The sequence below is a fragment of the Triturus cristatus genome, chromosome 10 (assembly GCF_964204655.1).
Source record: "Triturus cristatus chromosome 10, aTriCri1.1, whole genome shotgun sequence".
Classification (NCBI taxonomy): domain Eukaryota; kingdom Metazoa; phylum Chordata; class Amphibia; order Caudata; family Salamandridae; genus Triturus; species Triturus cristatus.
The window spans coordinates 413,720,056-413,732,638 of NC_140593.1; the positions used below are offsets into that span (position 1 = coordinate 413,720,056).

The 12,583-nt window shown below is 45.7% G+C and overlaps 1 protein-coding gene across 1 annotated transcript in view; it reads right to left on the minus strand.

Annotated features, from left to right (window-relative positions):
* Positions 1-12,583, minus strand: part of LOC146789534 (uncharacterized) — a 317,842-nt gene that overhangs the window by 217,602 nt on the left and 87,657 nt on the right. The window lies entirely within an intron of this gene.

A 12,583-nucleotide genomic window follows, 5' to 3' on the forward strand; every position in this document is an offset into this window, starting at 1 on the left:
ATTTTAAACAGGGCCGCGCGACCAAGCGGAGACAGGGGCAACCTACACCAACGAGCCGTATCCACCCTCAAACGTCGGAGTGGAGACAGGGGGTTCTGCTCATATCGGACCGCCGGTTCCAACGAAACATATACCCCCAGGTACTTAAAGCCGGATGAGGACGTTTGGATAGGAAGTAGAGGCGGCAAAATGGGAGGGCCACCAGAGATAGGGTACACGCCAGATTTGGACCAGTTAATTATCAAACCCGAGTTTTTCCCAAAGGAGGTGAGGACATCAAAGAGAACATTAAGCGACTGTCGCGGCGAGGTGAGGTACAGAAGAATATCATCCGCGTACAGCGAGACCCGATCCTCGAAGCCCGGGGCCCACCGGATCCCTCTGATAGAGGGCTCCCAGTGGAGCCAGGCGGCGAGCGGTTCCAAGGCAAGAGCAAAAAGCAGAGGGGACAACGGGCACCCCTGCCTAGTGCCCCTCCCGAGAGCAAAAGGCCGGGAAGCCCGCCCATTGACAACCACCTGAGCCATTGGTCCGGCATAAAGAAGCTTCACCCAGCTAAGAAATCCCTCCCCGAAGCCAAACTTCTCCAAGACCGCCCAGAGGAATGGCCACTCGATGGTATCAAAGGCCATGGTGGCGTCCAAGGAAACCAATACGGCTGGTTCAGAAAAGTATTTCGCCCTAGCTAGGACGCCGTGCAGACGCCGCAGATTAAGAGCGGTATTACGGTGGGGGATGAAGCCGCATTGATCCGGATGAATCAGATCACAGATAACGCTCAGCAAGCGGTTGGCGAGGACTTTAGCCAGGATTTTGGGTTCTGCGTTTAAGAGGGAGATAGGCCTATATGAAGCACAGCGGTCACGTGGTTTACCCTCCTTAGGAATCACGACTATAGTCGCCAGACGCTGGTCGGCGGGAAGGGAACCCCTCTCGTTCGACTCCTGAAACATACGACGGAGGAAGGGCGCGATTTTATCCGCGCGTAGTTTGTATAGCTCGATCGGCAGGCCATTGGGGCCCATGGCTTTGCCCGAGCGAAGGGAGCCAATCGCGGTAGCAATCTCATCGACGGCCAAGGGGGCATCCAACCGCTCACAGTCCTCGACGAATAAGCCGGGCAGGACAATATCCCGTAGTAGAAGACGAGAGTCGTCTTCATCTCTGTCAGACACCGGGGAATACACCGCCCGGAGGTGGTTAGCAAAGCACTCCACAATCTCACCAGGCTCAGTCACACACACTCCATCCGCAACCCGGAGCTCTGGGACCACACGATTCACTCTCTCCTTCCTATCCAGCCAAGCAATCAATTTACCAGCCTTGTCTCCAGCATCATACAACCTACCCTGCTGCTCCCTATACATGGTCCGGGCAGCGTCAGTGACAAGGGACTTATACTCGAACTGCTTCAGGCTGAGGGCATGTAGCCCATCCGGAGTGACACCCGTCTCCAAGGCCGCCTCCAACCCCAAGATGTCGGTCTCCAGCTCCACCACCGCCTCCATCTTAACCTTCTTAGCCGCCGCAATCTGGGATAGGGCCTGCCCACGGAGTACTGCCTTAAAAGCTTCCCACAGGGACACTGCGGACATCACCGACCCATCATTCTCAAGGAAGTATTGGTCAATCGACTTGACCAGACTATAGCGGATCGTGGGGTTCCGCAGGTACCAAGGGTTAATAGGAGCGATCCGCCCAGCAGACCGCGTCCCAGTGTCAAAAAGCAACCACAGTGGGGAATGATCAGAAATACCCCGGGCCAGATGCTTAACCTCTCGAATCCGGGCAGTCTGGGCCGCGGGCATAAGAAAGTAATCCAATCTGGAGAGACTCCCATGCGCCCCAGAGTGAAAAGTGTACTGACACTGCGTAGGATGCATTAACCTCCAGCAATCGACCAGACCGAAGGTCTCCAAGAATCCGCCAAGCCACGCCTGCGCAGCAGGGAGGGCCCTGGGCGGGTGGCGATCCCGGTCGCCCGAGACCACCGAATTGAAATCCCCACCCATAAGCAGAAGACTGTCCGGAAGCTCAAGCAGCATTCGACCCAAGTCTGAAAAGGTGGAGTTCTGGAGGCCCGGGGGAACATAGACAGAGACCAAGGAAAGGGACTGCCCCTCCCACCGCCCAGTCAAAGCCACATAGCGCCCTCTATCGTCCGGGACTACCCTGGTGATCTCCAGCGGAAGTGAAGAGCGCAGGAGAATGCCAACCCCTCTAGAGCCAGTGGTGAAACCAGAATGGGCAACGAGTCGGTACCCCCCCCTGTTCATGGCATGACAAACGTTACCCACCAGATGCGTCTCCTGTAAAAACACCACATCAGGAGACATACGTCGCAAATACTGCAGCACAACACCCCGTTTGATACGGTCCCCCAATCCATTGACGTTCCATGACATCAACCTCAACCCGTCCCCCCCCATCCCCTCCAATCGATCAAGGGTCCCCCAGCAGATAGCGCAACGCCCAAGACTGGAACAGAACAAAGACCTCGCATTAAAAACAAAACACACAAATCAAAACCCCCCAACCCCCCCCACCTGCCAACTCCCCCCACCCTGCACCCCTGCGACCCGAAAAACCACCCCAACTTGCAGTGTGCCTGTCGCCCCATAAACCCCATTCTACGGAAAGACCCCGGAGGAGGAGAGGGACCCGTCCCCAACCGCCCCCCACATAGATCATAATAAAACAAAATGCAAAAGAGAAGTTGAACCCAGCCGAACAGTACAAAATGGCAAAGTCAAGGACCAAAGTCACTCCGAGGGAGACCCGCCACCCTCGGTACCAGCAGCGGGCCCAGGCCGGTCCCCGCGGCCCGGCAGCGAGTCAAGCCAGTCACTCACAGTTGCGGGAGAGTCAAAAAAGGTTGTCCGATCTTCGTGCTCCACTCGGAGCCTAGCCGGAAAAAGCATGGAGTACTTGAGACCCAGGTCGCGGAGGCGACGCTTTACCCCCTGGAAGCCCATCCTTTGTTTCTGGACAAGTTGGGTGAAGTCCGGGAAAAAGTTAATAGACGCATTCTCATGGCGAACCGGGCCATGGGCCCGCGAGGCCTGCAAAATCACATCTCGGTCTCTGTAGTAGAAAAGTTTGGCAACAATGGGCCTCGGGGGGGCCCCCGGCCGCGGCCGACCGCCCGGAACTCGATGGGCCCGCTCCACGGCAAAGAACTTACTTAGGCCGGCGGGGGCAAGATGCTTGAGGATGAGCTCCTCCACCAAGAGATCCACCGGATGGTTGTCGGAGGTCTCCGGGACGCCTATGACGCGGATGTTATTGCGGCGGGCCCGTCCCTCAAAGTCCTCCAGCCGCCGGGCCATCAGATCGTTGACCGACCTGAGGTCGCCGAGAGTGGCCCGCTGGTCCGACACATCCGCCACCAGGGTGGACGTCCGCACGTCAAGCGATTGAACCCTCTCGTTGGTCTTGGAGAGATCCGCCCGAATCAGTGCGACATCAATAGCCACCTTGTCGATTTTACGGGCCAAGGCCTCGTATTGCGTAGCAATAGTCTCCTTGATGGCGTTAATGGCGCCCATAATGTCCTGCAGGGACGGATCCGAGGGCGTGGACGGGCCACCACCAGCTTCGTCCGAGGGGGCTCCAGCCGCTCCAGGGGACCCTCGACCTTGAGTATAGCGGTCCATGTTGTTCGTCTGGACCGGACCCCCGCAGAGGGATGTCTTAGTCTTACGCCCCTCGGGGCCCCCCCTGCTACCCATGAGAACCACGCTCATCAACGGGGACCACCGGCCCAGCGTCAAGGGGGCACCGGCCACTCAGTCAGAAGCCGCACCAGATACCGTGATGCGGCCGGGCGAGGAAGCCAAAGTCAACGGGCACACTGGCGGCAAGCGGAGACAAGGGCATCCAGCAGAGATAAACACCCAGCCGCTCCAATCAGTTACGATCTCCAGCCCCTCAGGGATCCAAAAGTGAAACCGAAAGTAATGGAGTGGCCACTGGCACAGATCCGCTGCCGCTGTTGTTCAATTACACCCCGGCTCCACAGGTCACCCTCGCACCGGGCACAGCCATCGATTGGGCCTCGAAAGTTCCAACCACCGCAGATCAGGATTCCCAGGTCCGATTCGGTTTCTGAAAGAAGGTCAACGTTCAGCCAGAATTCGCCTTCCAGATTCCGTCAGCCAAGTCAGGATAACATCAGGATAAATTCCGAGGAGCAGCGAGGGTCCGGGGAGCCCTGTGCTCACGCGACCATCTTGGATGCGCGCTAGGCTCCTCCTCCCGAAACCTATGGTTTTTTATGTGAATATATATATATATATATTCACTGAAAAAACCATAGGTTTCACACACGTTATAGTTAGGAATTAGCATTTAAAAAACCTTAGAAATTCAGTGAAAAAACCATAGGTTTCACACATGTTATAGTTAGCTGGACATTTTACTCGTAAAAAACCAATGAAATTGCCCCGTTATAGTTAGTTCAGCTAACTATAACTCGCGCGCCCGCAATGCACTGCTGATGACGTCACATATTACATCACTCATGACATGGTCAGTGACATCACTCATGACATCACTGATGACATCTCAAATGACATCACTGATGACATCACTGATGACATCATCCAGTGAATGTGTGTTTTTCTGAAAATTAAATATGTTTTATATATGTATATCTCAAGGTTGATAGAAGAATAAATGGGTATATTACTGTCTAAATGGATGATTTCTTTTTGAAAAATTGATTGTGTAACTGACTGATTAAGTGTATCATGGTGAATACATGGCTTAGTGAGTAATATTTAAATATGTAAATATCTGTATCATTTTTTCACTTTGTGTATAAGTGGCTGCATGGGTTGGTGAGTAGCTACATGGGTGGCTATATAGGTTATTAGTTGGTTTTTTTGAGTATTAGTCTGAGTGTCTGCATGGTTCGGTGGGGGGTATGACGTAGTGCATAGGTGCATGAATGAGTGACTCACTGTTTGTATGTGTTGAACAGAGCATGTGTGCAGGACTGCATGGGTGGATGCGTGTGTGTATTGGTGTGTTAGTGAGTGAATGACTGTCTGAATAGTGTCTTTATGAGTAACTACATATGTTTTAAACTAGTATATGTGACTATTGGTGTATATATGTGAGTATATGTGAGAGGGAGAGATTGAAAGAGTTCCTGTATGAATAAGTATGTGTTTCTATAAGTGATTGTTTAAAAGACTAAGTATGTGTAAGTTTCCGTAGAAGTAAGTGTGGTGGTGTGTGTATAACTGTATATACAGGTGAATGTATGTTTGATTCTTTATTAGCATGAGTGACTATGTGTGTGAGTAACTCTATGGATGAGTGGCATTATGTAACAGGATGTATAGGTGTATGAGTACATATGATGAGTGAGTACATGTATGAGTGACTGTATAGGACTGTTGGTGAATGAGTGGATGTGTATGTTGATCTTAGAATTACTGAAGAGGTTGTTGTAACTGGTATTGGTATGTCCATTGTTTTGAAAATTTTAGTCTCTATTTTTGAATGTGTGTATCAAAGCTTATATTAAGGTGAGAGGAGGTCTGCCACTCTATCACAAGGATGATGTCATCAGTGATGTCATCAGTGATGTCATTTGAGATGTCATCAGTGATGTCATGAGTGATGTCACTGACCATGTCATGAGTGATGTAATATGTGACGTCATCAGCAGTGCATTGCGGGCGCGCGAGTTATAGTTAGCTGAACTAACTATAACGGGGCAATTTCATTGGTTTTTTACGAGTAAAATGTCCAGCTAACTATAACATGTGTGAAACCTATGGTTTTTTCACTGAATTTCTAAGGTTTTTTAAATGCTAATTCCTAACTATAACGTGTGTGAAACCTATGGTTTTTTCAGTGAATTTCTAAGGTTTTTTAAATGCTAATTCCTAACTATAACGTGTGTGAAACCCATGGTTTTTTCAGTGAATTTGCAAGGTTTTTTAAATGCTAATTCCTTACTATAACGTGTGTGTAACCCATGGTTTTTTCATTGAATTTGCAAGGTTTTTTAAATGCTAATTTTTTTTTTTATTCTTCATTTTTTTCAAACATATTTTTAATTTAATTTTCTTTCATTTTATAAAGACTATGCTTAAATTTTTAAAATCCTTAAATATTTTTTTTTAATATATTTTTTAAAATAAACATGTAAAATTTATTACCAGATTTTTTTTTTTTTTAATTTTTTTTTTTTTAGTACGCGTACCGTAAGCTCACGGTAAGCGTACGGTTTACGCAACGTCCGTAATCTATCTACGCTGCTTGCGTATAGTTACGCAATTTGCGTAGCCGCGCGTACTGCGCGTGGGACGCGTGCGCGCTTACGCCACACGCGCACGTTACGCGGAAGTGCCGGGGAGTGACTGTTATGCGCATGCGCGGAAGCGCGTGTCTTTTTTACGCGCACGCGTACTTTTTGCCGTAAGCGTACCGTAAGCGCACCGTAAGCGCACCGTAAGCGTACGGTAGGTCATGTGATCATGAAACACAACTTTTGATTGGTTGAAAGTACTTTCAGTTCTAGAACTCTCCTACACCACACCCATTCCCCTCATTTCTGCTTGTGATCCCTTGGGAGAAGGAGCTGGTTTGTCTTTGGGATACGATGGCAGAACAGCAGAGCTCTTCTGAGAGTGAGGCTAGCACCAGCAGCACTGTCTTGAGGCAGAGAGCGAGGAAAGTAAAGCCTTCTTATGTTTGGGATTATTTTACTTTTCCAGAAGGCCAGCAAAAGGTGAATGCACCCTTAGTTACTTGCAAGCTGTGTAAGCGTGTACTTTCTAGAGGTAATCCTAACAGGAAGTATTCCTTTGGGAATCACACCATGAAGAGACACCTCCAGGATGTACACAGAAGGACACATGGTCATCTTTTTGGAGGTAACTCTTCAGAAAGACGAGCCAATACATCCACAGCAGCTCAGCCTGGACCATCACCTGCAGGGCTTACTCCTTCTTCTGCAGGTCAGGTGAGCCCTTCATCTGTGGGGGGAGAATCTCCTTTTGCTGGCCCTCTGGAAATGAACCTTCGATTTCGGAAGGTTGACATTCATTGCACATTTTGTAAAGGTCTAATTTGTCATAGGGAGACCAGTGTTTCCCTAGTGAACAACAAAATAGATCAGCACATTTGTAGCTTTGAATGATTTTCCCATGCTTCCTTTCCTCTGTCCCTGCATGAACACAACGGTTCTTTTAAGAGCCAACCTTATCTTCCATCTTTTTTTTACTTGTTTTTAAAAACTTTTTTTTTTTTTTTTTTACCGTACGCGTACGGTAAGCGTACCTTTTTTTTATTTTTTTAAAAAAAACACTAAAAATCATTTATCACATTATAAAGTCCTTGAGAGACTACAATTTTTATTATTGACTTACCATACTCACTCAAAAAAATATTTATTCATTTGTTTTTTTAAAAAATAGTTTTTAAAATGGTTGTAGTTTCCGAAAATTTTCTATATCGATCTGAAAATAAAGAAAAAAGTATTAATATTTTTAAACCATTTAATAATACAGTACACATATTTACATTTTTTACCAAAAAATATTTTTGCCTTATTTTTGCTGTTTTCAGAATAAATTGCATTTCACTATTAATTGTGAAAGCAATTGCATTCAGCCTTAGTGATGCTGAATGTATTTGCATTACAGACTTAAACCTGAAAACCCCACTGGCTTGTAAATACTGTGCATGACTATACACGGCAAGGACATGGGTGTGTGCTAAGCCTCTGCTTCTTCCCCAAAAAATTCGCTCCCCCTTTCCATCTAATGCAACTGTGAAATCACCAGAGCAAGACGCAATAAATCTCTGCCTATAATTCTTCTATGCACACAGAGTCATGTTTTCACATTAGTGCCAAAACGAAATTTCTTTGCCAATTTGAAAGCACACTTACTGCTCTTTTTTTTTCGGGCCAAGTGAAAATCTCTTTTTACAATTTGAAATCACTTTTACAGACTGACACATTACGAAACCACTATTTTTGATTTATTTAATTGCACGTGTCCAAGCTGTTTTTTTTTTCAGACCACCACCATGTGCATTCTCTGTGACTGCCTACACTCCAGCAAGGGCAACCAGCCTTAGTGATGCTGAATGTATTTGCATTACAGACTTAAACCTGAAAACCCCACTGGCTTGTAAATACTGTGCATGACTATACACGGCAAGGACATGGGTGTGTGCTAAGCCTCTGCTTCTTCCCCCAATAATTCGCTCCCCCTTTCCATCTAATGCAACTGTGAAATCACCAGAGCAAGACGCAATAAATCTCTGCCTATAATTCTTCTATGCAAACAGAGTCATGTTTTCACATTAGTGCCAAAACGAAATTTCTTTACCAATTTGAAAGCACACTTACTGCTCTTTTTTTTTCGGGCCAAGTGAAAATCTCTTTTTACAATTTGAAATCACTTTTACAGACTGACACATTATGAAACCACTATTTTTGATTTATTTAATTGGACGTGTCCAAGCTGTTTTTTTTTCAGACCAACACCATGTGCATTCTCTGTGACTGCCTACACTCCAGCAAGGGCAACCAGCCTTAGTGATGCTGAATGTATTTGCATTACAGACTTAAACCTGAAAACCCCACTGGCTTGTAAATACTGTGCATGACTATACACGGCAAGGACATGGGTGTGTGCTAAGCCTCTGCTTCTTCCCCCAATAATTCGCTCCCCCTTTCCATCTAATGCAACTGTGAAATCACCAGAGCAAGACGCAATAAATCTCTGCCTATAATTCTTCTATGCACACAGAGTCATGTTTTCACATTAGTCCCACAACGAAATTTCTTTGCCAATTTGAAAGCACACTTACTGCTCTTTTTTTTTTCGGGCCAAGTGAAAATCTCTTTTTACAATTTGAAATCACTTTTACAGACTGACACATTATGAAACCACTATTTTTGATTTATTTAATTGCACGTGTCCAAGCTGTTTTTTTTTTAGACCACCACCATGTGCATTCTCTGTGACTGCCTACACTCCACCAAGGGCAACCAGCCTTAGTGATGCTGAATGTATTTGCATTACAGACTTAAACCTGAAAACCCCACTCGCTTGTAAATACTGTGCATGACTATACACGGCAAGGACATGGGTGTGTGCTAAGCCTCTGCTTCTTCCCCCAAAAATTCGCTCCCCCTTTCCATCTAATGCAACTGTGAAATCACCAGAGCAAGACGCAATAAATCTCTGCCTATAATTCTTCTATGCACACAGAGTCATGTTTTCACATTAGTGCCAAAACGAAATTTCTTTGCCAATTTGAAAGCACACTTACTGCTCTTTTTTTTTTTCGGGGCAAGTGTAAATCACTTTTACACACTGACACATTATGAAACCACCATGTGTAACTACAACAAAAACAATTCCCATTTCTATTATTCATTTCTTAAGTTACCACATACATCCCCTCTCAAAATGTAAACTCACCTTTAAAATTAGTTAGTTGTGAAAGAAATGTGACACTCAAACAGCAGATTATCAGAGCCAGGATCTCTGTTCTGTTCACCTCTCTCCTCTCAGCAGAACCAGATAATGGCAAACTTTCCCTCTATTTTTCCACACATATACATGTAAGTTTCAAATCTCAGTGCTTCCCCCTTTTTTTCACATGTATTCACACATTTCTATTGGTTGAAAACCAACCCTTTTCCAAAAGTACCCTGCCCCCAACTTGACTTCTGCCTAGTACCCTTCCCCCAACTTGACTTCTGCCTGCTACCATAGCAACAGCTCATGGAACACTGCTGTGTGCAGTTAGGTCAGAAGTTCGACAAACAATGTTTCAATTCCACAGAGCAAGAGTGCTTGACTTTTCAAACCTTACAGCAAATCCATAGTACTGTTCTTTGGTTACACATTTTTTTGTACCAATACAAAACATGCTTCTATTAATTTTCACATACAGCCTAGTTTTTATTCTAGAATGGTATGAAACAGCCAATCAGTTCTTTTTGTTTTAAAAAAATATGTATGCCTCCATTTCCAAACTGTCTTTCTTTTCTTATTGCCATTCTACTGAAAGACACCTCCTGAGTGCATCCAGTTCTCCTTTGAAGATGTTCACAGTGTGGATTGTAGGGCACAGCTATGTCTTCTGGAGTGAAAAGTTTGCAGAGAAAACAGATATGGTGAGAGACCTTGCTTTGCCAAATGTAGACATTAAATGGATTGGTCAGAGAGGGTTAAAGTGGCACCAATTGATGCCATTGGTGAAATCCTTCATTCAAATCCAACACCCTGACCTCATAATAGTGCACTGTGGTGGCAATGACCTAGGCACTTTGACTGGGGTAGGTCTGGAAATGCTTATGAAGGACACCTTTGCACAACTGTTTACACTTTTCCCTAAAACTGCCTTTGTGTTTTCCAACATATGCCAAAGGCAAAAATGGAACTGGTCCAATCATTTCTGTCCACAGATTGACAAAGCAAGAAAGCACGTCAACAAATCTGTTTCTGCTTTCCTCCGTGACTATGGTATGGGTGCCATTTACCACAACAACTTGCGTTACGACATGCAAGACATTTATAGAGGAGATGGTGTGCACTTCAATGATGAAGGGAACAGAGTCTTCCTCTTGAACCTTAGACTCTGCATCGGTACTTACTTGTAGGTACCACTAAAAAAATGACTTCATAAACACAACAGCTCTTTTTAGAGCTCCCTAATTTCTAAACTCTTAAATCTGCTTTTCATTTATCTATTTTTTTTTTTTTTTACCGTACGCTTACCGTAAGCTTACCGTACGCGTACCCCGTGATTTTTTTTTAAATCAATAAATGTTTTTTTTGTACTTTTCTGTCCTTCTTTGACCCCCTTACAAATGTTAGGGGGTCTGTAACTCTCCTCATTGCCCCCTTTCCTTGTTTTCACTCTTTTTTTTCAGAGTGAAATACACAAAATGGCGGCCGCCGCTTCCTGGTTTCGACCGATTCGAATGTTTACTAAGATCTAACAGCCAATCAGAATCGCGCTCGCGCACGCCGCCGTACGCTTACCGTAAGCGTACGGTAAGCGTACCGTAAGCGGGCTCAGATATATATATTGATTTAAAGGCTATTTTCTCAGAATCTACTGAACAGATTTACACCAAACCTACAAAAGGCACTTCCTTGACCTGAGGACTACCTCTCTGCCAAATTTCTAGTAATTCTGTTCAGCCGTTCGGGCTGTAGCCCTGTCTAAAGGTCCTATGGAAAAATGCATGGGAAAAACGCGTTTTGGGACCCCCCTTTTATCTCAGCCCCCGCTTGACGAATCCCCCCGAGACTTTCAGGGTAGGAGCGGAGCGTAGCGCCCCACCTATTTTGAGAAATTCGCGAGGATTCGTCGACCGGCGCCAAAGTTATTCAAAATAGAATGTTGAGGTTTTCCTATGGAAACGTGGTCCTAACTAAAACTACCTACTGGCGACCGCCAGTAGGTAATATATATATATATATATATATATTCACTTAAAAAACCATAGGTTTCACACATGTTATAGTTAGCTGGACATTTCCCTCGTAAAAAACCAATGAAATTCCCCCGTTATAGTTAGTGCAGGCAACTATAACTCAGGCGACCGCAATCCTCTGCTGATGACGTCAGATATTACATCACTGATTAAATATGTGTCTTTCTGAAAAATAAATATTTGTAATATATGTATAGCTAAAGATTAATGGAAGAAGACATGGGTAAATAGGTGTCTAAATACAGTGATGTAATATCTGACGTCATCAGCAGAGGATTGCGGTCGCGTGAGTTATAGTGTGAAACCTATGGTTTTTTAAGTGAATTTGCAAGGTTTTTTAAATGCTAATTCCTAACTATAACGTGTGTGAAACCTATGTTTTTTTAAGTGAATTTGTACGGTTTTTTAAATGCTAAGTTATGTATTTATTAATATTTTTTTTTCAGGTTCTTCACGGTGCGCGCACCGTGCGCGCTGTGGGCGCTCGGTGCGCTTCGCGCACAGAGCACCCACGAGGCGTTGTGCGTGCCGTGCGCGCAACCCGCGCTTTTTCGAACAAAAAAAAAAGTTTTTTTCATCCTTGGGGGTCCTTCAGTGACCCCCTGACAAAGGCTAGGGGGTCAGGAACTCTCCACCCTGCCCCCTTTTCACATTCTCCACCTTTGTTTTTCACTGCCTCAGACTGCGAGAGACAAAATGGCGGCCGACACTTCCTGATTTCGACCGACTGGAATGTTTACTGTCATGTAACCACCAATCAGAATTACGCTCGCGCACGGCAGCGTGCGCGTACGGTATGCTTACCGTACGCGCACGGTGCGCGCCTATAGATATATATGTACTTTTAACTGAAATTTTCTCAGGAACTACTGAACAGATTGACTCCAGATATTCAAAATGCACATCCCTGACCTGAGGACTTTCTCTTTGCCAAATTTCAAATAATTCTGTTCAGCCGTTCGGGCTGTACCTTGGACTAAAAGTCCCTATGGAAAAATGCATGGGGAAAACGCGTTTTGGGACCCCCCTTTTTTCTCGGCCCCCGCTTGGCTAATCACCCCGAGACTTTCAGGGTAGGAGCGGAGCGGAGCGCCC